Source organism: Atta colombica, unplaced genomic scaffold (assembly GCF_001594045.1).
Source record: "Atta colombica isolate Treedump-2 unplaced genomic scaffold, Acol1.0 scaffold153, whole genome shotgun sequence".
NCBI classification, from domain to species: Eukaryota; Metazoa; Arthropoda; class Insecta; order Hymenoptera; family Formicidae; genus Atta; species Atta colombica.
This window is the reverse complement of record NW_017259243.1, coordinates 1,300,026-1,327,688: the sequence shown is the minus strand read 5'-3', so window position 1 is coordinate 1,327,688 and position 27,663 is coordinate 1,300,026. Positions and strand designations below refer to the sequence as shown.

The 27,663-nt window shown below is 29.9% G+C and overlaps 1 protein-coding gene across 1 annotated transcript in view; it reads left to right on the top strand.

The window, feature by feature from the left end:
• LOC108685513 (receptor-type guanylate cyclase Gyc76C-like) overlaps positions 1-27,663 on the top strand; it is a 103,590-nt gene that overhangs the window by 11,274 nt on the left and 64,653 nt on the right. The window contains exon 2 of the mRNA XM_018190337.1: positions 10,227-10,342. The gene's annotated coding sequence lies outside the window, so the exon portion shown is untranslated. The remainder of the gene's footprint in view (positions 1-10,226; positions 10,343-27,663) is intronic.

Here is a 27,663-nt window from a genome sequence, read left to right as displayed (position 1 = left end):
TTCAAAAAATTTCAAGTCAAAATTTTTATGACTGCTTTTGAGACATATTACATGTTCATAAAATCAATAACTGAGCTTACTGAGTTATGTTATTGAATCTTTTTATGCTTTATGTTGATTGTAATTTATAACTTTAAGTTTCTAAATTATAGTTTAGATTCTTTCACGCCATATGCTAATAAAAACAACAGATTTCTTCTATATAGTTCTTTCATTCTACCAATTTATTATTATTGCAAAAGTAACAATTATTCAATTTTAGCAACTTCTTAATTGTCCTTGTATCTCTCATATATACATTATTTGTAAAAAGTGTAGACAGTTAGATTTAATTGATAATTTCTTTATATGCATAAGTTTTAAAAAAAATTCTCGGTATTTTCTACACTTTTCCCCATGATTCGTCTAAGAGTATTGAATGTATTATATGTGTATATATGCCTTATTGGTAAATATTTTCTCTTCTGATTTACACTACTATAATTACATAATTACCCACCGCCTGTCCGTAAGATAATACAAAACGCGCCATGAGATAATATAAAACGCCATAAGATACGGCCGTTTTTTAGAAGTATTTTTCCATCGTGGATGTTGCGCATTTTCATGGATTATTTATAGCCACTGCAATCGATATTGCATATGACACGTAGGTCACGAGCAGTTATTTTACGGATTTGAAAGGTATTTTCGCGTGCGCGACTCTTAAATTCTCGTTGTTTGACTTAGAATTTTGCTACTGATATTTTCTGAATTCTATCACAAATAAAACATCCATTTTTTAATAATAAAAGTTTAATAATATAATTCAATCCAATGTTAATCACAGTGGCTCTGTCTATTTTTTTTTTACGAAAGTACAAAATGGAAATAATATTTAAATAATTACTACTTATTATATAATTGTTATTTGTATATAAGTTTAAATTAAAATATTGTATCTTAAAATAATATATAATTCAGATTGTTTGAAAGTTATTCAAAAATCACGTTATACACAGTTCGTCTCGTAAGACATCACACTGCTATCTATCCATAGCGTTCTGTTTGAAATGCAAAGATGAACGAATGTTTCATTTCTCTGTTTGAATAAAAACGGATGACGTTGGATGCTAATCAAGACAAAAAGACAGAAATAAAGTGCGTATATGGAAACGGAAAAAAATAATCACGTAAAAATGAATGTTAGTGCAAAAATGAAAATAAGAGGAATAATCTCCAATGGCCTTGATTTTAATAAATGTTATCCAGGACATGATCCTGAATAATATTCAAGAGATTTTAGCCGTCACGCGTCGGTCGGACACCTTGCGTAATGCTAATGCCGACGGTAACTTTCGAGCCTTATAACTCGAAAAGTACTTGATGAACAACAACTTTATTACAATGTGTTGAAAAGCTCTTGACAACAGCTATTAGATTCTGGAATCGAAAGTAGAGTTCTATTTTAAAAAATCGATATGATTTTAACCTGACCTTGGCGATGCCACTCAAGATCAAACTAATAAGATCACTATATAGATCTTTTTAAATCCTAAAACTTTTATATTTAACGTTTTTCTCGATAACGCTTTGGTCGTCCCGGAATTTTTTAGACACTGTATAATAATATCAATAATATAATCATACATTATTGTAATAAGCTAAATTAAGCTAAAATAAGCAAGTATTTTGATATAATTATAATTATAATAGAAGAGACTTTTAAATCTTAACAATTTATAATACAGTTACTGACAAATCTCTACTTGAGAAGTTTATTTTTGAATTTTTCAATTTATCCAATGTCCTTTATAATGCATATGAGATTAGAATAGAAATGAGAAATAAGGAAAACACAAGGGATCGTTTTTCGATCGCCTTGTTAGCCTGTAGATCCAATTATTTGATCCGGCAAGCGAGTAAGAGAGGGGTCTCTACACAATACGCAGAGAGCAGCTCATGCAATGCCGCCTCGGGAGAGCAGTCGGGTGAGCATGACGAAAATAACTCTGGCAGAATATTACGGCACTTTGCAGTGGAGAGAGAGAGAGAGACCGATGGTAAGAAAGAGCGAAAGAGAGAAGAGGAGGAGAGAAAACAGTGCGAGTGGAAGGGAAGTACGCACGAATAGGCTCGTAGAGAGGAACGAGATCTTGAGAGAACTCGAGATTTATACATTAGTACAGACACATATATACGATGTAGCGATTTATTAATTTTTTGGAATATACCGCGTAATCCATTGAGGATATTCAGAGATATTTAATTGAGAAAATATGTGCGCGATGCAAGTAGAAAAAATATTAAAATTAATATGAAATCATTTAAATATATATACATATGTATATATAAAATATCCTGTATATATCCTTACAAGTTAATTATATATTACGAGTAAAATTATTTTTAATTTTCTTTTTGAAATCCATAAAGTGATAATAAGTATTCTTATTAAATAATGAACGAAAAATTTTTATGAATAATAAAAGATTAGAAATTTGTGTGTGTGTGCAGTAATAAATGACAAATTAAAATATAAAAATAAAATAAAGAAAACGATAATAAAGCAAAAATAAAAAGAAAACGAAAAAGAATAACAAAGTATTATACAAAATTTGATATTACAAAATGTATTACGTACGTTACATAAAATTCTATGCACAAAAATTATCTTGCATTCTATTTTTGTTTTACTTTATTCTAGTATAATTGAATACTTAATTGACGAATCTCTTATCTATCCAGTAATATTTAACAATATTAAACAGCATGTGCGGAGGAAAATAAAAAGGAGAAGAAAGAGACATAAAAATTAGTCATACAGTAAAACGGAAATGGAAAGAAAGAAATACTATCATTTTAACTGACTACCTTGATTGGTGGTCATCTTTTCTCAGTCTGTAATGCGTTTGGCCATCCAACCAATGAGTGGCTGTCCACTCTCGGCTGATGCGTGTCTTGAAATCCCTTCTCAATCACGATGCATTCGTACGACATACAGTGTGCGCTTCATTGACGGCGGTAAAACTGGTCCACCGTTTGTTCGGCATAAATCCGTTAAAACCAGTTTTCCGGGCAGCGGACGAGTCCAAGATCCGCACCAAGCACTCTCGCTGCGAATCGCACCGTCGCACTTTTTTCTCACCGGAAAACATACAGAGATGCTTTACGAAGCATTTCTTTGATCATGTGAATGCATAAACGGATACCACATTTGCTACACCACTTGTTAGAAACTTGCGTGACGGATATAAAAAAATGAATAATTTAACTTTATCTATCTCGGTGTCTTATGATCATGTCTCAAAATAGACTATCAGATTTTGTACTCTCCAGTCGCCGATGACTCGTGATTTTTCCGAATCTTCTCACAAAATATTATTTTTGTCATTATTTACCTGCTGTTACCTTTGTTCTTATGATTCTGACAATTTAAAATTTTTCGATTTACCAATCGTTTAAATACATTTGCGAATTTTAAAGTAATTACATTTTTAGAGCCATCGTTAACTATAATTTAATATATAATTGTGAATACGTTATACACTTGTCTCAGTTTGCGTGAGCGATACGAAGAAACGATAAAAGAAACTGCCGAATTTAAACGTATTATAACGTTATATTTATTATATTTTTTCATTTCGTACTTTCTAAATCTGAATCAGTGGACAGTCACTAATTGCCCAGTGGCATACTTTGTATATTGTGATAATCATTGAAATTCAAAGGAAGAATGTTTGAGCATTATATAATTAAAATATCGATATTTGCACGTTAATTTCAATCTTCCAATACTATATTCATTGAATTTAAGCATTAAAATAAGATTAGTTAGATCACATAATAAAATTAGCTAGGTTAGGTATCGCACATTTAATTCACTAATTACCAGTGACATACCTTGCCATATCAGAGATTATTCACCGATTTAGAGAGTAACGGAGCGAAATATGTATATGTGAAAATCCGTATGTACATTTCCGAGGACTTTTCGCACGTTTGGCAGACAAAATCATGGCAATATAATATCCACCGCCACAATATTTAGTACAGGAAACATAAAATATTTATAATCCATTCTTATTTCAAGATCGTATTAAATAATGTATTAAATAATATAAAAAAATCTTAAGATGCTAATGTAGCCTTCATTCGTGACATTTTAAAACTGTATTCTTGAATACAAGAATGACTATGAATATCACTCATAGAGCTAGTTTGTATTACAATACTTTCAATAGAGAAAATCCATCTCCGTACCGTGTTAATAACATTTATCGATACGGAATTTTCTGTTATAATTATCGCAAGCATTTTTTTAATTATTTCAATGAACAAAGATGTCAATGAACATTATTTTTATATTTAATCGTATTAAACATTAAAAATACGACTGATTGTCTCATCTTTATTATTTAGTCGATATTGTGCAAACTAGTGTTCCCAATACGAGATTACATGAAAATAAAATTTAATTTTTGTTAATGAAAACAACCATGCTACACGGAGAAAATTTTTTCTTAGAGTTTACCCTGAAAATACAGTCATGGGATAATATTTGATGTATTTCAACGAATTTTAATGTAAATCTCATTCGTTAATAAAGTATAAAATAAATTTAATTAATTTTACTGAAGGGTAAAAGTCTTTAAAATATTATATTGTATCAAGTTATCATATTTTCAAGGTAAATAAAAAAAATTCTCTCCGTGGTACGATTGAATGAAATACGAGATGTTTTTCGTGTGTAAAAACTGATGTAAAAACTGAAATACACACAAAAAAAGAGACGATCATTTTAATTGCGAAATCGGAGCACATATGTACTTCAGTGTCACATCCGACATTTGACAATGATAGGATACGCTTTGTGATCGGCACAAGTGTCCGTGCGCGTCCCCAAATTTCAAATATACCCACACATACGTTTACCTTTCACATGCGATCCAACTCCTCATATTACTTCGGTAGAGGCCCGTTATTGCCAGCAGCCAGCATGTCTGTCAGCGTAACGAGCGAAATCTGAGCACTTGTGAAATCGACCAAACCATTAAATAGAGAGGAAAAATAAATAGTTTTACTATAAATAATTAATAACGCGTTGGATTAATCAAAAAAGTTGGATTTTGAAGTAGAAATATATATAAATTACAAAAAGACTATATTTCTATTATATTTATGAATTATATCAAATTCCATATGTAATTACCGTGCGACAGCACTTTTCACACATGAAAAAATCAAATTGTTCGTGAAAGAGATGAAACCAGCGTGCATTTTGTTTAGCGATATCAAATGGTTTTTTTTTTGTGTTTTTTTTGTGCACATTTGAGTAACACTCGAGTCCGTTAGTCCGTAAATAATCACCAGTTACGGCCACATCGCCGGATCGCTGTTAACCGCGTTGTTTTCATCTGTCACGCAGCGGCAGCGATGCGAAAATATCTCGTTACTTTTACTCTTATCCGCCCGCGCGTGTTATGACGTTACGTATTTGCCACACGCTCTCGCACTTGAATTTACAATCCACTCGCTCGAGCGTGCGACGCGAACTCTCTAGAATGAATCTATTCGTTGTTGAGTTCAGCGATTACAATGTTAGGCGAGCATTATGAATATATTACCGAGATCCGTCGGCATTGGCCAGACCAAGCCAGGCCAGGCCGCATAGCAAAATGTTAAAAAGTCCACTCGATTCGCGGGGATTACGTTGCATCTGGATTGCACAAAGATATACTTACTGGTCCTAATGGTAGCCTGTCGACATAGACACGCCTCCGTCAAAGTTGTCGGCATACAAAGAGACTTTCAAGAGAGATTATTCGCATGTCGCTCATTCGTTCCGACAAGTAATTCAAAACGAGTCGTGAACAGAAAAGAGTTAATAAATTTCGAAAGCGACCAGACATACACACACGATGTTGTGTCGGCGTTATCATCTAAATATAACTAAATAAAAAAATTAGAGGGAATAAAAGCACGCTATATTTTGCGTCAGGCGCAAACACACTCGGCAAACGTGCCGACGCGATCACTTTCGTGAATGCACTTTGTTACATCTCCCCATCGGTGTTAAAATAAGTGCCGGGGTAAGAAACGTCGCAAAAAGAAAAGTATAGAGGGAGAAAATTATGAACGAGGAGAAGACGATGGTGGAGGCGGCGGTGGCGGAGAAAGAAAAAAAAATGAGGAAGAAGACAGAAAAGAAGAAGAGTTGCTAACCGGCTGGCCGCAACGAACCTGAAGTAAACCAAACCTACCGGTCCTACCGCTCGCTACCACTACTACCTACCGAACTATTACCTGTAACCAGTCTATATCTGGACTTCAGCTTCATCTTTATCTCTTTTATCCGATGTACCGTGTGTGCCAGAATAGTGGAATCCCCTGCGTTCTCACTGCATCTTCGACTGACGTAGCACGTTACAGTGGCTAAGAAGCGATTCTTTTCATGAAAATCTTTTATTATTAATTTCTTATGTTACTGATTTACACATATAGAACGTATTTCATTTCAATTTTTTACTTTACTTTGTATCTATGATATGTTATGCAAATTAATATGAATATTTTTAAATAATTCTTTCATTTTAGCTATATTGTGTTTTTTGCATTGTTTTTAAGGATTAAGTAAATTAACGATTGAAACTCAAAAAACGGAACTAAACATTGCACTTTATGCATTATTGTAGATTTAATTACTGTAAATATTTGTACCTGCAATTATGCCAAGTTGTGCGTTACGTTATCTTATATAATTTTGAATCGTCTATGGATCATTTCTTCCGGGACAGAATAAATATATCTGCATACATCGTAAACCAATCTGAACAGGTACGGTCACATCGAATATTTTTTTAAGAATGAATGCCGTGACGGCAACAGCCCGTGACATTACTTGCTAACGTGAATGCAATCATTTAAATTACATGGAATGTGCGGTAATAAACGCGTTTGGTGACGATTTCTCGATTGAAAACTGGAATGATTTTTCCCAATACAATTTAATTAAGATGCCATATTACTTGTTTTAAAGGTCTTAATGTCTCAGAAATTGCGTCTTACTTCAGAATTTTGCTGAATATCGATTTAAGTTTACTGGAATAATTTTCCGTTTGTCCATTTATGCTCTAAAACAGTTTATCGATATCTATATTTTTTTTAATCAATTCAAACATTATTATGTTTACATAATATATTGGCTATTATTATATTGTACATACATTACATTGAACGTTATATATATAAATTTAAAAAGTTGCTAGTGTTCCTTGCGTAATACACGCGATTAGAAATTGATGAATGTCACCTCAATTATCTTGCCTCGTTACGTTTACGGTAGCGAGACAATGTGTAACGTGATGTTGACTGATGTGACACGCGCCAAGCAGAGGTGCTTAACCCGAGTGCCTAAATCAAGCTTACATGGTTTCGCATCCGTTATTTTCACAACGGAATGGCTCAAATGATCGTAAAATCCCTTAGTCCGTTGATAATTATCGATCATAACGGATTATTATTAAACGCGATAATTGGTTGTGTGATCTTTTCACGGAGAATTAGCTTTCCCGATAACATGAAGTGCGCTCGTGTATTTAATGGATTCAGTTTTTCCTGTGACATTATTATTTATTTATTTCGAGAACAAATTTTCTCTTATTGCGATGCGACTTCTTTCTGCTCTCGCAATATGTTGTCCAAATTATTTATCCAAGAAACTTTGACAATGTTATTTATTATTTGCGATACGGCTATTAATATGTCAAACCTTGAAAAGATTAATTTTATACTGATTTTTGTTTTAAAATAATGAAAAATTATTTAATATGTATATATTTTTAAATAATAAAATCATATATAATCATGTATAATATTCTAAGGTATTCCGTGGAAGAAACCGACAATCTTTTAGAATGTATTCTAGAATTTATTTTAAGCAAATAGGTTCATATAAATTATAGATTAATTTGAAGTATTAAGATGTTAATATTATAACAGATAAAAATATTAAACATTTATAATTTTGATGTGAATATTATTTTTTCAACTCCGTGAAGGTGGAATATAATCTATGCTATATTAAATTTCAGTATTGGCACTTTCATTCTATGATCTATGCTATATTGAATTTCAGTATTGGGAATATTTTACATATCCCAGCCAGAGATGTAAACTTTTTATAATTTTTTTAAAGGTTAATTGCGTACAAGTTATTTCATGTAGCTGGAGTTACGTTACCAGTTATAAATTAACATATTTGTGATATAAGATATGAAATATTCGACATATAATTTGCTATGTTGATTTTCCAACTTGCAGGAAGTTAATCAAAATTAATTGTTCGAAATACCTATCCATATTTTACTTGTAAATTGTTGCTCGTTATATCACTTACAATGAGTGCAAAAAGTATTCGTACAAAGAAAATATGTTTAAAAAAAAAATCTTATTTTTAAAAAGTAAACATATCCAACAAGAAATGACTCGTCGAATTAATGTCGAATCGATACGATAATATTTATACTAATTCGACATCAATTTGACTAATTAATAAAACCGTCTAATTAACGATTATTTCTTGCTGGGTAATTAGCAATTTATTCATAAATAACAAAATAGTCTCAAATACAAAGTTAACAATGTACGATTGTTAATTAAATGATTATCGGTCACTCACTTCACGTTAAAACGATATTATGATTCAATACTCATATTATTTTGAATTAAAATAACGATTCTTAATGATCCTGCGCTTATTGATTTCTGCGCCAACTTTCACTTTCCGATAGCGCGATTCCGACACCCCTTTAACTGAAGACTATATATTTCCCAAATTATATACATCAAAAAAATATGTAATAATTACATAAAGTATATTACTTAAAAAAAAAAATGAAAATAAAACACAATAGAGTAAATACTAATTTTAGTATAAATCTCTGTGTTATACACTGCATGGACTCTATTATTCGGTTCTAAAAGGATACACACAATCAAAAAGAACAGAGAATAGAGAATAGAGATCGATTATGTACATATCTTAAAAATTATAACGTATTTAATTTCATTGATCAACACCCAGTGAATTTACATAATAATATAAGGCCGTGTACGAATGAAATTCAATATAGCATAGATCGCCTGTTTTTATTCTCTATTTTTTGTTGCTTTAATTATGCAAAATCCCTCGCTGCTAATAGACTTCTGGACTTATAGACAAGATTTCAAATATAATAACAAAAAGAAGTCCTAAGGTGATAAGCTGATCAAAAGTGTGCGTTACTGGTAAGAATTAAATTCTTTATATATCCATAATTGATATCGGATAAAATAATTGATTTACAGCGTGTAAGAATTATTTTCCTTAGAATAAACTGTAGAATATATTCTAAGTTTATCAGTTTCCTGATGAAACATTTTGTATATAGGGGAGAAATAATCATTAATATAAGAAAAAAAATTTATCACGATAAAATAAAATTAATTCCTTAGAAGTATAAACTGCTATTTTAATACATGTACTTTCTGTAGTGTTCTGTAATTTCATCATGAATATTTAATGACCCATGGTACCTCAATTATAACATTTGTATGATTCTTATGTAAATTTATATGCTATATATGTAGACCCTAGAAATACGCGTCGAAATGATTTTTCGGTCTTGAAACACTAACTCTATTAAACTACCGCAGTAATATCATGAGTTAAATTGGCTAGCAATTTAACTCGTGATATTACTGCGGTAGTTTAATAGAGTTAGCGTTTCAAGATCGAAAAATCATTTCGGCGCGCATTTCTAGGGTCTACATATGTAGCATATAAATTCACATAAGAATCATACAAACATCAAGATCTAGCTAGACTGTTTAAGGCTTTGATTCTAGATTCTTATATTAAACAATTGATGACCCATGGTACCTCGTGAACCATGCCCCGGTTTCGAAACCGATATTTTTTTTTTTTCTTTGTATAACTTCTTAATAAATGATACTACGCAGTTTACAAATATAGTGTATAATTATACTCAGAGATATAAAGATTATATGCAAACCAAAGTGTACCCTCTTGTTAACACAATACTTTGCGTTGGATGACGTAGTAAAAAATATAAATATCTCCCGTATCATCATTTTTGCTCATGTGTTTTTGCTCTTATCTTTAATCAATCTTGTTTGTAACATATGTTTCGTTATCACGTGACAATTATTATCCGATTGCGCTGATATATAATTATATCTTACAGGTGGCTCGACGTCCAGGCTGAAACCGCGAAGGGAATAGATTCGCAGCAATATGCTTACAACATAGCATTAAAACATCGACCGTCTTCTTCCTGAGTCACTCTGCGATGTTATTTAGGTAAGCTACTTTATTAGCTACTATCCATGCTAATCACGCTTATTACTAATGTTTTAATTATTTTAATGACAAGTTTATTTTTTTATAAATACAACATTATGTAATTACTTACGTATATAAATATTAAAATATTCATAACTGTAAAATTATTTTATTTATTACTGTCAAAGATGAAATAAATGCGAAATGAATAAAAAAAAATATTTTCATAATTTTCATCTTTTTATCAATATTAACTATATTTCCTTTTTGCATCAGCAAATAGAACGTATCGATATATTTTATTCTTTTTGTGAAGTTTGTGCGAATCATTCGCTATTCATTGAAAGAAAAATAGACGCTCGTGTCGTAGTTGCGACATTGTTAAATCTTAGATAAGAGATCTGAACAAATTTTTAATTATGAATAAATATTAATTATTTATAACTAAGTAAAATCGATACAATACTATACTTAACAAATCACACAAAAAACGCGATAACGTGAAAGTGCATATAAATAATTATATAATCATTAGATATTTAGATTATTTTTATCGATAAATTAACGCGAAAGAGTATGTTACATCTGATTCGTTTAATCGTAACAGAGCTGATTATAAAGTGACGAGATAAATCTCGCTAGTTAAACTTTGTTACGAGTTGACAAAAGGCGCCACCAATGACATTCGGCATTACTGCATTTAATACGATTTAATATCGCTGAGAGGAGAACGACGTCTCGCAGATATTATAAGTGTGTGTTATCGCGTACGCCAGCGTACTATTTTAATGCGTTATCTCCATCCACGTCCGCCATGGAACCGCAAACACGCTTGCTCGTACCAGTTCTCGCACTCAATTTCTGCGTGTCTGTTCGGTAAACTGGATACATCTCTTGCGTATATACATAAATATGTGCGTTTCGTGGAAAGAATTGTGAAGTATAGATATTATGCATCGATAGCGTTATTATCCAAGCCTTATATGAAATCACGTCTTGTAAATAAATATTAGAATAGATTTTAGAAAAATATGTAATGTTGCAATGATAAATTTGAACGTCAGTGTTTTATATGTCTACAGGGCATATATTTCCATACAAAATAGTTTTTTGTTGAAGGTACGTCATTTCTAATAACGTTTTTATAATATCGATTTTCTAACTCAAAATTGCAAACATAATAAAATTGGTAGAAAGGTCAAATAAACGAGCTGTTACTTAAGTCAAGATTAAAATTAATTTATTAAAATATCAAGATTAAAACTAGTTATTTAAATATGTACAATGCATGAAATATACTAGTTGTAAGTCTTCTTCAGATCAATATTTACAATAAAAAATAAATTAAGAATTTGGAAACAAATTAAATACATAAAATTCTTACTATTTAAAACAAAATAGTCAATATTAAGATATAAATAAAAGTAATAAACGTCATTATGTCACATTACAGATTGAACATATATTGAATTGATATTAAAAGTAAAATTTACTGAACATTCTTCGATCGTCATACTGAGTGTATAGACATGTATAGACTCGAAAAATCAAAAGATAAAATGGAATCGTAATCCTTACACTAAGAAAAATATCCATCATGATTTCTCCAATCATAATGATCGTATTATCTTTTCAAACAGTAATAAATGGATATTTCTGATTCTCTTGATCGGATAAAAAATCCAATTACATTTAATTGAAAATAAATTTATCAAAATTTGTTTCGACGATCAAAAATACGCAATAATTAAGTATTTAGAGCAAGTATTTAGAGTAAAAATATACGTTGAACAAATACATAATATAAGCTAAATTAAACACATATTTTCACGCTACACAAAGACACGTTCTCATTCAACATACGGAGAGAAGTCATAAAGGACTGATAATTATATAGTTAAGGGTTAATTCATAATATAACTATATTTTTGCATATAACAGCGATCTCAATAAGTACATTAATCAGTCGGTATGTAAACTATACGATTATTTCTAAGCCAGATATGGCCAGATGAAGCACATTATAAATTGTACGAATATGATATATTATATAGCTATATTAAGTCCTCCAAATAATTGCTGATTTTATAAATTAAAATATGTTTATACCAGCAAAGGTATTTTTTTAAGGCATAAATAAAATATTATGTATGTGGACATATATATGCCTACCGCAGCTTTACGTGTCTCAAGTATACAAATATGGTCAATTTAGCCATACATACACTTCGAATAGAATGCATTCTGATTTAAACAAATAATTGTGATCGTGTTTTTTTTTTTCAAACATCATGCATAAGTCATGACGTTATTTTGTGCGACATCCCTAGCAGAAAAAATTTTTTACGAAAAGATACAAAAAAAATAATAAAATAATAGAATAATACAGCAAGGCTTTCAGTTTTCAGACGAATAACATGAATAATACGAGTACTTGGAATTTGGAGGAGATGGCCTAAGAGGATTGCGATGTGTGGCGGCAAGAGAATTCTTGCAGAAATTTTCTTATTGTCGCAGGCCGCTTCTCCTAGGTTATCCTCTTTAAACTCGCAACTATTTGTGCTATTCATATTGCTCGTCCGAAAATTGAGAGCCTTAAGATACATTAAGGCTTCTTTAACCATAACTCTCTTGCAAATATCGATTATATAATTATTCCAACCATACTTTCTTGCAGGTATCAATTAAATAGTATACCATATGTAACCATATCTTCTGAATGACTGTACTATATAATAGTGGGATTGTATGTTCAATTAGTAATACGGTACAATTACGATATTGTGATAATTTATATAAATTAAAAAAATTTGAGAATCTCAATCTAAGCTGATGGATACGGTACCATTAAGAAAGTTGGGTTATCCATAATTGTATAGTTGCAATATTTACGGTATGGTATAATAGTGGCTATATTAAGCATGTAATACTGAATTAATCACATTTATGGCTAATATTTCTAATCATTTCTCTCCGTGCAGCCTTAATAGTAATGATCTAGGTTTAGAAAGCATAATTCTTCGAATGTTGTAGTATTCTAATCGTTATTTTTTATTCGAATATAGCATATTTGACTGGATATTGAACTTGATTGGATAAAATACTCTCTTTTAAATGTTTGATTAAGGTTTGATCAAGTTGATCCAATAAAACATTAACGGATAGGCATATTACACTTCATTTTCCGTTTGCATGTAATCAGTTTACATCTCATCGAATAAAGCCTGTTATTTTATCGAATAATCCCATCAAAATCGCTGAATGTATTGCTCAATGTAAATTCCTCAATAATATATCCAAGTATTAAGATAAAGCTTTATGTCATTACGAACACAAACAGAATAATCTAGATTTATCCGCTAGCGTTTTGTTATGACATGAAACTTTACTTTAATATTTAAACACATATATTATTGAGGGATTTAGGATTACGATCATCCTTTGATTTTGAAATTTGGAACTATACGATATCTTTAGAATACTTTAGATGATTTTTTTTCATAAATTTTAATTTTTTTACTTTACTCTTTTTCGCCTTTCAACGAAGAAATAATTTGAAGAATATTTTGCTTTTAACATAGATCTCAATATGATGCATAAAGAAAAATATTCAATAAAATTTTATTTTTAATATTAATTGTTCAATGTGTGTCTAATCTGTGATGTGATTCATGATCGATTTTTTTCTTTCCAACATTTTAATTAGTAAGAATTTCATTTGTTTCCAAAATCTTAATTTATTTTTCTATTAAACGGTAAAAGCAATTAGTTGAACTAAAGACTCTTATAATTTTTGTACAAACAAAATAATAAAATTAATAAGGCAATATTCACAGGCAATCAAGAGTCAATGCGGTAATTAATGCGTAAAGAATTCAATGGTATTAATAATAGTATTAAGCATCAATATAACGATTAATTATAATAATACAGAAATGTTTCGATTCTATTTTGAAATCATCAGCGTGAATACATAAATTTCAAAAAATTTAGCTAGCGTTGCACTCGTAGTCAATCAATGTAATATAATTAACCGTTATATTGATGCTTAATTATTAATACTATTGAATTCTTTACGCACTAATAATTACCGCGTTGACTCTTGATTGTTTGTAAACTTTTTTCTTATTAATTTTATTATTTTTCTATTGTATTTGTAATTATGTTAGCTGAAGAAGATTTAGATCTGTAATTCTTAATGACAGTAACGATATCATTATATTGTCGTCACACAGCTTTTTTATTATCATATACAAAACTTACACAATAATAAAATAACGATACTGTTATTAAGAAATAAGTTACAAAAGAGCCTTAGTATAGTCAAAATGTTCCATGTATTGTATTTTAATGAATAACCAATTTCAATTTTTTCTTGATATTTTAATAAAATAATTTTAATCTTGACTTGATTGCTCGTTTGTTTAACCTTTCCAAAAATTTTATTATATCATTTTTAAAGTTAAAATCTTTCTTCTTATTTTTCGAAAATGTGTTATAAGTATTACAAAAAGTACGGTATTCGCGAATAAATTGCATAAAAATTTGCCAAATTATATATTTTTAAATAAATATAATTTATTTTTTACTTGTAAAAATCTCTTTTTTTTTTCTATTAAAAATATAAACCTATTATTTCTACTGAAGCAGTTAATATTATTTCATGTGTATAGATATGGAAAACGGATGTACTGTCTTTAATAAATGGTATGTGTATGCATGCGTGCGTGCGGACGTGCGTTCGTGCGTCGTGTGTGTGTGTGTGTGTGAGAGAGAGAGAGAGAGAGAGAGAGAGAGAGAGAGAGAGAGAGAAATATCATCCATTCTACTTTTAATTCTACTTGCGCGATTTTAGACTGCATAAAACATCCTTTCATATTCAATGCGGTAATATATATGCTTTCATGTTTGCAGTATTTACGAATTACTCGTGTCGTAATAAACCATAATATCGCGTTAAACTCGGCAAAAAGAGAATATCGCTGTTTTTTGCCGCACGTAATAAAAGACGCTTGAAACACGCATTACAGAGCGAAATGGAGATGCACAAATATTCAGGCAGATATGTGGAGTTTTCATTACAACTGCGTACGTGTAATTTCGCTCGTGATATTTCCGCTTGATATCATTGCTTCGCACGGCTGTGTAAAACAAAAAGGCATCAGGATAAAACAAATTGCAATGATTATATGTAACGAAAACGCGATATCCTGTCCGCGCTTGTCCTCCGGCGTTTGCATAAAAAATATCAATACCTTATATTTATTTTTTTAAATTACGATAGAGAACACTTTGATCAAAGTTATGATCAATGTTTTGAATAAATCATATATTCTTTATTAAATAAATTTATTTCATAAGTGATTGCGTGCAGATAACTTTTGAATTTTCAATACAAACATTCTAAAATGTTAATAATCCCCCTTATATTTTTATTTAAATGTTTCTTTTCAAAAAGGTGAGAACATTGTTGCATTTGCACCAAACATTCCCGATAGTTATAGCTAAAGCGATTTATTCAACGATATAAATCAATACAGTCATTTCACTAACAATAGCTCATAAAATAGATCATTTTATTTTATTTTTTATTATTTTATTATTTTATTATTTTTTATTTTTATTATTTTCTATAGTTTATGGATAACAGAGTATTTTTACTCGATTGTTATAAATTAACTATATCACATTTGCATAGTTTATCGAATTGATAATTTTATTTAATTTTTTATTCGAAAATATTAAAATTTAATGGCCTTTAATTTTCCAAAGCTTTATTTTGTTCCATTTATTGGCTTCTCGTAATAATAAATTGTTGGAATAAATATGTTATACAAATGTTGAGTAAATATTGTTATTATATTATGCAATTGTGAATAATTCTCGTTGGATTTGGAAAATTACAAGATTAATATCACACATATTATATATATTTTGGGTTTCTGCCAAATCATAAAAGCAAACCAGACATCCGAATATGTGTTCAATTATTGATTTATGTGGATATCTCAAAATTTACGAATGAATCCTATGTATTTGCTTAATTGTATATATTATAAGTGAAATTAAGAAAACATGGCAATCGCGGATATTGTTTTCATTGGCATATCGCCAGCTGCTTCTTGAGAATATAAACTCTAAAGTCTTTCGCGTTTACCAAGTCGTTATACGTTTCATATATATTAATAAACGTACATAAACACAATCATAAAGTTTTTGAATTTCCTATTTACAATCGGTTAGATTAATTATCGAAATGCAGGTCTCTCTAATATATCTTACAATCTTAACATCATTACAATCACAATTTCATTTCTTCTTTATATTGCTTATATATTCTTTATATTTCATTTTTTCGATGCTCAGAAAACACACGCGCACGCGCGCGCGCGCGCACACACACACACACACACACACACACGCACACACGCGTGCGGGTGTTCCTAATTGAATATACAAGCATAGATTATTTTCCAGAGTCATTAGCGATTAGGGAAAAACAAGAAGTTAAAGAAATAAAGAAAAAAATAGTCAGGAAAACCCGGAAAAAGTTAAGGAATTTGTTAACTTTTACAAAGTTAAGGAATTTGTTAACTTTTACAAGAGATAGGAAACCAATTATAGTGACATTGTTTTATTTTTTTATATTTAGCATGTTGTAATTTCTATGCTTGCTATTATTGTTAGTATTTATTCTTTCGGATTTCTAACATTAAAATTAACCATTAGATGACTATTGTTCACAAAGAATTGTCGGACATGACGAGAAAAATTAAATAAAAACGATTATTTATCAATTAAATAAAAGGTCATTATTAAAAAAAGCTCCGTTTATTATTTGATTTAAAATTATAATAATTAACATTTATATGTTATCAATATAAATTATAATTTTAAACAAAATTTTAAAAAATAAAATCTTTGCCGTTTAAAATTTTCCGCAATGCTGAATCGGTTTGTTTTTTTGTTTAAACTTTAAAATTACAATCAATAATATATAAATGTCAATTAAAATTTAATACATCAAACTCATCGAAAATGTGTAATGGTCTTTATTATCTTAAATGATATGTAAATGTTAATTATGATCACGCGTTATAATACAGCACTATAAGCGCGCGTATATTGGATTAGTACCTGTGCGGAAATACAATAATTATTCTTATATAGTGTACTCAATAATAGGTCTGTTCCGACATATTAAATTATTACTAATGCTAGAAATACAAGCTGATCATTATTGTAATATTGCAATAATAGGGCTGTTTCGATATACCCTGCTAATACTTATTATTCGTATTTATTCTATTTAAATATTCTTTAGAATGGAATGTCACTCTAAAGAGTAAAAATTAAAGCTATTCCTGAAAAAGAATGATTCGATCAATTTTCAATCTTTACAAGTGAGATTTCACTCTTCAGAAAAAGTATTAAGAGAGAGAGAGAGAGAGAGAGAGAGAGAGAGAGAGAGAGAGAGAGAGAGAGAGAGGAATAAAAAATAAATATAAAAATAAGTTATGTATGCGTGCGCAACTTTTTTGATTGAATTATAGACGCACGCTTCAATGTTTTTTTCAAGCATTGTAGGGAATTTTTCCAAAGAATAATCGAGAAAATCAGAATATTTTTTATTTATTTTGTTAACAATCCTGCTTTCACATGAAATACATTTCGTCATAAAATTGCATTACAAAATATAATTTACAAAATATAATTGCCAATCGCTGAGCACAATATGTATTTAACAACTAGCTGCATTGGATATTGTACATTATTGCTGCATGTACATTATAATGACGTTCGAAAAAAGATAACGAGAATTCTTAATGTTCTAATATTTTATGTGAAAAAGAGCTTAACACATTTTCACGTTATAATTTATTAATTCCATCAGTTCCATCACATTGTACTCCGTACAAGTGTTTATTTCACTGATTACGTTTTTTATGTTTCGTTTTTCTCTGTCGATCATTTTTCTCAACGAGTGTCAATTTCGGCCGTATTCTGATACTGCTAGTTTTACTGAAAATCTATATGTGAACTATGAATTTTCAATACTGGCAGTGATATCGGAATACAGTCTATTTATACATGGTTTTTTATCAAAATTTGTTAAAAATCAAGAAAAGCGTACAAATGTGCGAGGGAAAATATAAATGAATGAGAATCATCTTTCTTGACATACACATATAATACACTGATTGTGAAATATATATTAAAGTTTTGCATTTCAAATAACTATAAAACTCATTTTGGCTTTAATGAATGATAAAATTTTTCTGAGATTATTATTTCAAGTACGTAATAATTTAAACAATATTCTATCTCTCTGAGGCACCACATCTGCAAATTTGGCTTTATCATAAAAGACAACAAATAATGAAAGAATGATATTTATAAAAAATACTAATTGTTAGTAAAAAATACTAATTACGATATTTATAATAAATTCTAAATAACGTTATAGGATGGAACGCACTTCGTTATGTGTGTTTCATCATTAATTGTTATTTGGATCAAAATTTATTTAAAAAAAAAATCAGTTACATGCACAACGAGTGTTATTACATGCTCGGGCAAGTTAATATGAAACCTAAAATCATTAATTAACCCTATATTCGTACGTATTCATACGTATACGTCAGAACGAGATATTAATATCAATATTGCTCCAAAACTCGGAATTAAATTGCAGCTAATTGAGACGTGAAATTACGAATGTTTTGTGCAATTTGTACGTGGTATTTTTATTCTCACTTTTATTCTGGCTACGTACGCCTCTTAAGCTAAGTGTATAATTTTCATCGTGTATGCTGCTAATATGTGCGTACACGTGTAATTTTATAATTATTAGACTCCGACTCTCGGAATGCGCAGAAAAGTAATAGTAAAATTATCGCGATTGTTCTGACGATAGAAATTATATGTCGAGTTAATTAAAAAGGAACAAAACATCTTATGATAACAGGGCGTAATAATAACTGTAAACTTTATTGATACGTATAAAAGAATGTAGAGAGACCGCGTAAAACGATAACAGAAGTTATGATTACACATATGCGCACATATTGTACATTGTACCTCTTAATTAATTGTTAGACAACAATCTTTGAATTATAATAAAAAATTAAATTTTGAATTTTCATTTTTTAAAAATTATTTATAATTAATTGAATCTATCGAAATAGGTAATAATAAATAAATTAGTAAATAATAAACTCATTTTACATTGCCTTTTTTATTGCGAAAATTACTAATATACAATCAATTTATCATAAATGAATATTGATAAATATTAATGGAAAAGGAAGGAGCTACGAGCCGAGCAAATTGTATGTGCTAATGATATACATTTCTGAAGTAGACTACTAACAAACGTTTCAACCCCTATTAGATCATTATCAATGTTGGTATAAAATATTAATAGGAGAGAAAGGGGCTATAAGCCGAGCAAGTTGTATGTACTAATGGTATATATTTCTGAAGTAGACTACTAATAAACGTTTCGAACCCTATTAGGTAATTATCAATGTTGGTAAAATATTATCAGAAAAGAAAGGGGCTGCAAATTGTATGTGCTAATCATGCATGTATATTTCTGTATATACATGCATCATTAGCACATATAATTTGCTCATAGCCTCTTGCTTTTCTAGTAATATTTTATCTAGTTAATATTTATTAATTTATTCAGCTTTTTTAATTTATTTTTTATGTATATCTTATAAATGAAACGTGAAAAACATGAAGCTTTGTAAAAGAAAAATTATGTGTAACGAAAACAAATTTTGTGTATAATGTTTTATACACAACTCTGTCGAGCTATTTTCCTAAAATAGTCTATCAAAAAATATGAAATTGAAAAAAATGTTTGGAGATCGCTTTTTTAAATTTTATGAAAATCTATTCAGAAATGTTATGCGATACCAAACAGATATAGTTGATCACATAGAAATAATGAAATTGTTTTGACAAACGGATTGCAATATATTTCACATTATTTTGTCAAACGTGTACAAGTCAGTGTAATCGGCGAATACAGGTAAAATAAAATATGTCTGGATGTAGTGATTAATTATAACCACACTCCCGGGTTTGTTTGCGGTATAACAGAGAAAATGTATCGACACAAAACATCAACGCGACGCAAAGAGTAATCGCGATAATGGAAGGTCCACGTGCACGTATTTTGTACATAATTTATCTATCGTTCTAGAGTTACTTTATTTTCTTGAAATATAATCCATACCGCCATATTAATGTTTATGAATAAGTTAAAAGGTCGAGATTTCACAGCGGTTTTGTTCGTGCGAAACAGACGCACAACATTAAACTCAAATGCCAGAGACAATTCTTTCTTCTTTTGGTTTAAACGTCGGTATATCATCGTCGCGATATACCGATTTGTATAAAATAACGTTTCTTTTTTTTTTTTTTTTTCGTCGCTTTTTACTTTAAGATTCACAAAGTAATCGATCGTAAAACTGATTCTTTGTCTTTTGAGTATTCGAGCGATACGTTTGGATGTATTCGTGGTCGAATAAAAGAGAAAAGGAAAAATTGCAGAGAAAAGGCAGAAAGAGAGAATGGATCTTTATTTGTTTATCTAAACGATATACACTGCGAATATTGACCCTGTATAAACACATGTCGGACACACGCGTGCTATAGCTTTTTCCCAATTAAATTTTTTGCGTTGATTTCATTTCAGCGAAAGTGAATAGTGTGATGAGAAAACAAAGGAGTGTTTACAATATAAATTAATAAAATGGAATGATCGCGATATCGAGAAACAACTGTCAGATTCATTTCTTCTGTTTTATTGAAAAAATTTTTACATTTTAAAATGTGTCTAGATAAAAGCGAAAGAAACTTTGACTCTTCTTTGAATCGAATAAATGTGATTTTTGAACGACGTAAATGTGAAAAGATATATAAAACCGCTTATAACACAAGCTATTTATACGAGTAACATTCATTCAAAAATATTTAAGTTCCAGACAATGTCCAGGTGTGATAGACATGATAAAATGTATCCTTTAAATATTTCTTACAGTTCTACTGGTTCGAATATCTTTCCATACAGACATGTAAATTTTCTCTTTTTGATATTCTTTTAGTTTTGTTCTACTTCGTATCTACATGCTGTGTTTATTTGCACTCTTGTGCTGGATAATTATACTTGTTATTATAATGAAGTAATAGTTTTCTTTACGATGAATATTCGCTGGCAAATAATTTATAAATCTTTGCAATTTTATGCTTGTTTAACTTTATGGCGTAATATAAACTGGAATCTTACCTCATCATTCAGAAATAATTTAGCCTAAATTGCCAGGCGAACATAAGTAATGTGTATGCTTCAACAACAACGCTATTTTTAGTCTTTTATCGGCTTATATTTGCTTCGCGTATCAGTTACGTCTGCGAAAGACTTGTTTAATTTACATCGTTATTAATAGAAAAGTTTTTTTTTCACGACAACTTGTTCATCGTGAAACCTTTATCGCTACGATATTATCGATGTTAAAAGATCTTGCAACACAGGATCCTCGCAACGGCATAAATTTCTTTTATGACATAACTTGCATGCGCGAGCAATAGAAGTGATTTTAATAATAAGCAGTGCGATAAGAATTTTTCAATTCGAAAGTAACAGTCTTACGAATTATTGTGGTGACACGGTGGAAACGGAAGAAACGCGGGCAGGCGCGACCTTCGCCCAATGCATTTACACGCCTCGTATGCCCGAAGACCGCATAATATTCTGCAGTTATTTTTAGAACGTAATATGCGTTGCCACATTAGTTGTCGGCATATCGTGATAAAACGGGTATATGTGAGTTCGCCTACGTGGCTCGTCGATGCGATCGTTTTAAGATATACGATCTCTCCCGCTTGCAAACATAGTCATGACACCGTTTACACGTCTTCTTCTCTTCATTACGGAACATTAATTAATAATCACGAATTTTAATCGCCCATTCATATAAATTTCGCGGTTTTCTTTTCCCACGTAAATTATAAAACTACAGGAATTCTCTTAATTTATTAACTTGGTAAATATCCGTCCATTGCGATATTTGTTGCAATGTTTGTTCCAAATTGTGCATGAATTTTGAACAAAAAAGTCTCATAATTGATAAGAAAGATATGATTCCAATTTTTTTTTAATGTGGTGATAAACTGAGACAGTTTAATCAATTCTATTGTGTTTCATATATGCACGCTCCGCGAACGGGTTATTATTATTAATATTTATTATTATTATTATTATTAATATTATGTTATGTATGCATTTCGATCGTATAATTCGAGCCCAATGCCGTGAGAATATAACCGAATTTCGTAGCGTCTACCGTGATGCCGGCGGCTTGAAAATTACGATTACGTTAAACTATAATTTCTGACCTGTCGGAATAAATTCGGACATGCTCATTCCTACCCGACTTACTGGCGCCGGATGCAACGAAGCATTGAGATTGTCTTACTGTTGCTTGCTGCATAGGTAACGATTGCTGCTGCTGCGTCAATTGAATGAAATCGTAGCTGTGGCGGTTTTTCGTTGTACAACCACGGCTAAGGCTATCTTCGTTTTCTGATCCCTGAAGACGAAGATAGCCTTAGTTGTGGTAGCTTCTGGTTGGATAACAAAAAAATGTCCCTGTTCCAGCGCTCTCCTTTCTCGCTCTATTTCTAGACATTGCTGTTCCAAATTCCGCTGCTCCGTCAGGCGCTGAGGTATTGTCGTCACGCGTCATCACTATCACGATTTTTCACGTCTTTGTTCATCTAACCGTACTTTTCAAATTCCGGTCACTCGAAAGTCATACATCTTGTTTAATCACACTTTCTCATTATGCCTGGCGGTTGAATATGTTTAAATATTTAAGCTACGATTAGTTGTTACACTATTATTAATCTGGATATTGCGATTGCTACAGTTAAATGTCTGTTTTGAGAAGAATCCAAAGGAGTTCGATTCGCTACCTCAATACCCGAAATCTATATATAAGCAAGTTTAAATGTCTCTTGTCTCGAGTCGCGAATACATGTGCGAGCATGTGTGCGTAACCGCACAACAAACATCTCGAGCCGTTTCGCGTGCTTGGCCCTGAGGATTGTGTATTGATATTTATCGCCACAAAGAGAATGGTAAAATACTTTTTAAAAAAGTATACACGTTTGACAAGTGATTTCTTTCATAACGCGTATCACGAGGCATTCTCCGCATAGTAAATCCGACGCTAAAGATCCTAATTACATTAACCAACAATATATTAAGCAAATAACTGAATATTAACACATTACATTCGCGTGAATTGTCCGCAGTGTACCATCATATATTCTTGTATATCGTTATCTCTAATTTCTCGGAAGAAAAATTTCTTAATTTTTTACTTACATCAATTTATATTATAATACAATTGTATAAACTTTGATTAAATAAAAATGAATATAATAAATAGGTAATATATAGGTTACATATTCAAAATTATAATTATTATTGATAGATACATAAAAATAAAAATCTTAATTATATATTTTTTATAAATACATTAAGCTAATACTATTTATTTAATTTGCAATTATGGATACAAGTTGTTGTGTCATTTATAAATTATCTGGAAACTATATAATAACGACTACGAATCCATCGCGTCGTGAAATTGCTCAATGTGGTGTAATAGCTACAATCCATTAAAATCCATCGATGTATTATTCCTATTAATAAAAATGCAATGTCTTCATAAAGATTCGCATTTTATCGATTATTTCTGTTCATTAATTAATTACAATCTTTAAATGATATATTACTTTTTCCTATAAAGTATTATATCAATTTGTTTTACATATCGAGCATGCTCGATGTGTTACTGCATATATGATTTTTTTTATAGCGTTATATCATGGTGATGGCAATGACATGAAAGATACACAAAATATAGTCATTGAGGTACACGCCCTCACTTGTTTCTTGCGCGACGAATATGTTTTTTCCTATAAAATATTCGTCTTAATAAATTTATTTTACACATCGAGCATGCATCGTCGCGCAAGTAACAAGTGAGGGCGTGTACTTCACGATTATATTTTGTGTATCCTTCATATCATCACCATCATGATGAACGCTATAAAAAATCAATATAATGCAGTAATATAGTCATTGAAATACAAATCCTCCTCCCTCCCCCCCCTCCCCTCCCCCCATTTATTACTTACTCGACGAATATACAATCCATACGCAGGTACGACGTGTAATGGCATAACGTGGCCACGTGAGGGGTTAACTATGGAGTGGGTATAATAACATTGGCTGACGAGAAATCAAGACAGATAGTCTCCTTACACACGTATGTCAAAATCGCTCAAGAAGCCCAGCTCGCTATCCTGTGAATAGATCGAAACCAGCTATTTAAAAAAAACTTAGGCCCTGATTATATATGTGTGTATTCGTGTGTGTAAATGTGTGTATATAAAAATAAAAATGAACGAAGATTTTTGCAGTGGAAATAAATTTTGAATGTTTAAGCCGCCATAACTTCAAAACTATTGATTATTCGGCTAGTGAGACTTTTGATTTAGTGAGCCAAAATCTATTATAGATCATATCAAAATTTCAGCCAATTTAACCGGAATTTCATTTTCATAAGAACTGTTGCAGAGTCCTTTTTTCTTTCTTTTAAACGTTGCATATATTTTATCTAAAAAATAATATCTAAAATAATATCTAAATATTATCTAAAATATTTTATCTAAAATAATGGTAACTTTCTTTATTTAAATAATTTATTAGGAAAACTAAAACGTTTTTGTGTAAACAAAATAAATATTTTTTTTTTATGTTCAATGACAAATTTTATAGACAAACCTTTGGTTTACCCTCTAGGCTCTTCACTATCTCCTATACTTGCTGATGTAATTATGCAGGACTTAGAATCAATTAAACTCTCTGTGATTTCCCACCATTTATGTAAGATATGTTGATAACATTGCTTTAGCTATTGACATTAAATTTAATAAGAATCTTATCAATGTGAGCATTGATAAGATTCTTATTAAATTTAATTCTTACCACCCAAGACTACAATTTACAATGGAAATTAGTGGAAACTTATTAAATTTCTTGGACATTTGCTTGAAAAAAGAGGAAACTCTTATTTTTGATTGGTATCGTAAATCTACATTCTCGGATCGTTTACTCAATTACTTCTCATAGCATTCATTCTGTCAAAAAATTGACACGATTATTGATTTGATCGATAGAGTATTATTATATCTATATTTCTCATCCAAGTTTTCATAAAAAGAATTTTGACTTAATTATAAAAATTCTTCTGAATAATGATTATCCCCGAAGTTTGATATTTTCAACTATTAAAAAAAGACTATAAAAATATTGATGATGTTGTTACTGATAAACAATTGACAACCCAAGAAGAAATCAATAATAAAACATTTTTTTCTATATCATTTATTCCTAAACTTTCTAATAAAATTAGTAATTTCTTAAAACTTCATGTGCCTTTTATACGTATGGCCTGTAAAAGCATAAATAAGTCAATAAATTTATCAAAGTCCAGAAAGATGTGCTATCTCAATCTTCTCAATCTAATGTAGTATATAAGATTGACTGGAAGGATTGTGATGCGTCGTATGTTGGACAAAGCAGATGCCTTAAAACGCGCATACGTGAACATAGGAATCATATTAACAGAAACACGACCCAACATTCGGTTATTACACAACACCGTATGAACTTATTTCATGAATTTGATTGGGATAACATACATATTTTAGACAAAGAGCGAATTTTATATAAAAGATTATTATTAGAAATGATATATATTAAAAAACATAAACTAGGCTTGAATCTACAAAACAATACACTTCTCTCGATTCTTTATATATAGATCTATTTTCAGAGACGTAATGCTTCCAATCTATATCGTTTATTCTTAGTTATTTATTATTTAAGACTTATCGTCTTTGTAAATACAAGTTCTATTGTTTCTTCTGTTTTTTTATATTAAAAATATTTTTTTCCTTTAATCAAGTAATAATTTATTAAAGCAAATAATTTATTAAGCAAAATGTTTCTTTTAATGAAATATATATTTAAAGTCAAAATATATTTAAAAAACCATTTCACTCAATATAGAATAGAATTTATTTATACTTCAGCATATATAGCCAAAAAGGGGACTTGATTTACAGAAATACTTAATTCATATTCACATTTACATTCCTCTCCCAAATTTATCTTACATACACTCATTTCACTCAATATAATGTTGCTCATAAAAAATTGAAATTGAATGTCTGTGAATAATTTTTGTTTGCTTTGAGATTTATTCATGTGAAATAAAATTATTTTACTTCGCATGAATAAATCTCAGGGCAAACAAAAATTACTCACAGACGACTACTCGACCGTATGGAAAACTCATCAAAGCTTCTAGAAGATATAGAAACGAAGATTTTTTTTCTTAGCATAGGATCAATTTCTCATGCGAATTATAGCCTAAGAGAATTAAATTTTTTTGCGTTTTGAAGATAAAATTGATGTGTTAGCGGGAAATTTTGAATGACGTTATTATTTGTGTGTGTGTGTGTGTGTGTGTGTGTGTGTGTGTGTGTGTGTGTGTGTGTGTGTGTGTGTGTGTGTGCGCGCGCGCGCGCGCGCGCACACACATTTTGACAATTCAATTTATATATTTTTTTGAAAATATCTCAGATTTGGCTACTTCTACATACAAAATAATTCTTATGAAGATTGAAGATTATTAAATTCTCTACAAAATTATTTTTTATTCCTCGTACGATCAATAGTTTCCATATGATTCTCGTACGACTAATAATTTCTGAAATACACATCCGAAAAGGATTTACTTGTATAATTAGTCTGAAAAGAATATTTTATTTTTGTTCATTTGTATATTACTCGTGTCTGACAATGTATTTTGATGAATATAAACAAGTAATAAGAATTATAAATTCTTATAATATAATAATCTTAATAATAATACAATTATTAATAACAATATTTTTTTAAGTAATAAAAATCTTAAAATATGAGAAATATATACATACACTGTAGAAATATTCTTAAATTTCATTAACTTTTAAGTTATACAATTTGAACTTAATTTCATGACATTATATTGAAATACATTTATAATTAAAAAGTATATTTGTGTACATGTACATAAAATTTAATATTTTTCATAAATTTAATGTACACGTTCATTTATAATTAAATTTATAATTAAAAAGTATATTTTATGTACATGTACATAAAATTTAATATTTTTCATAAATTTAATGTACACGTTCAT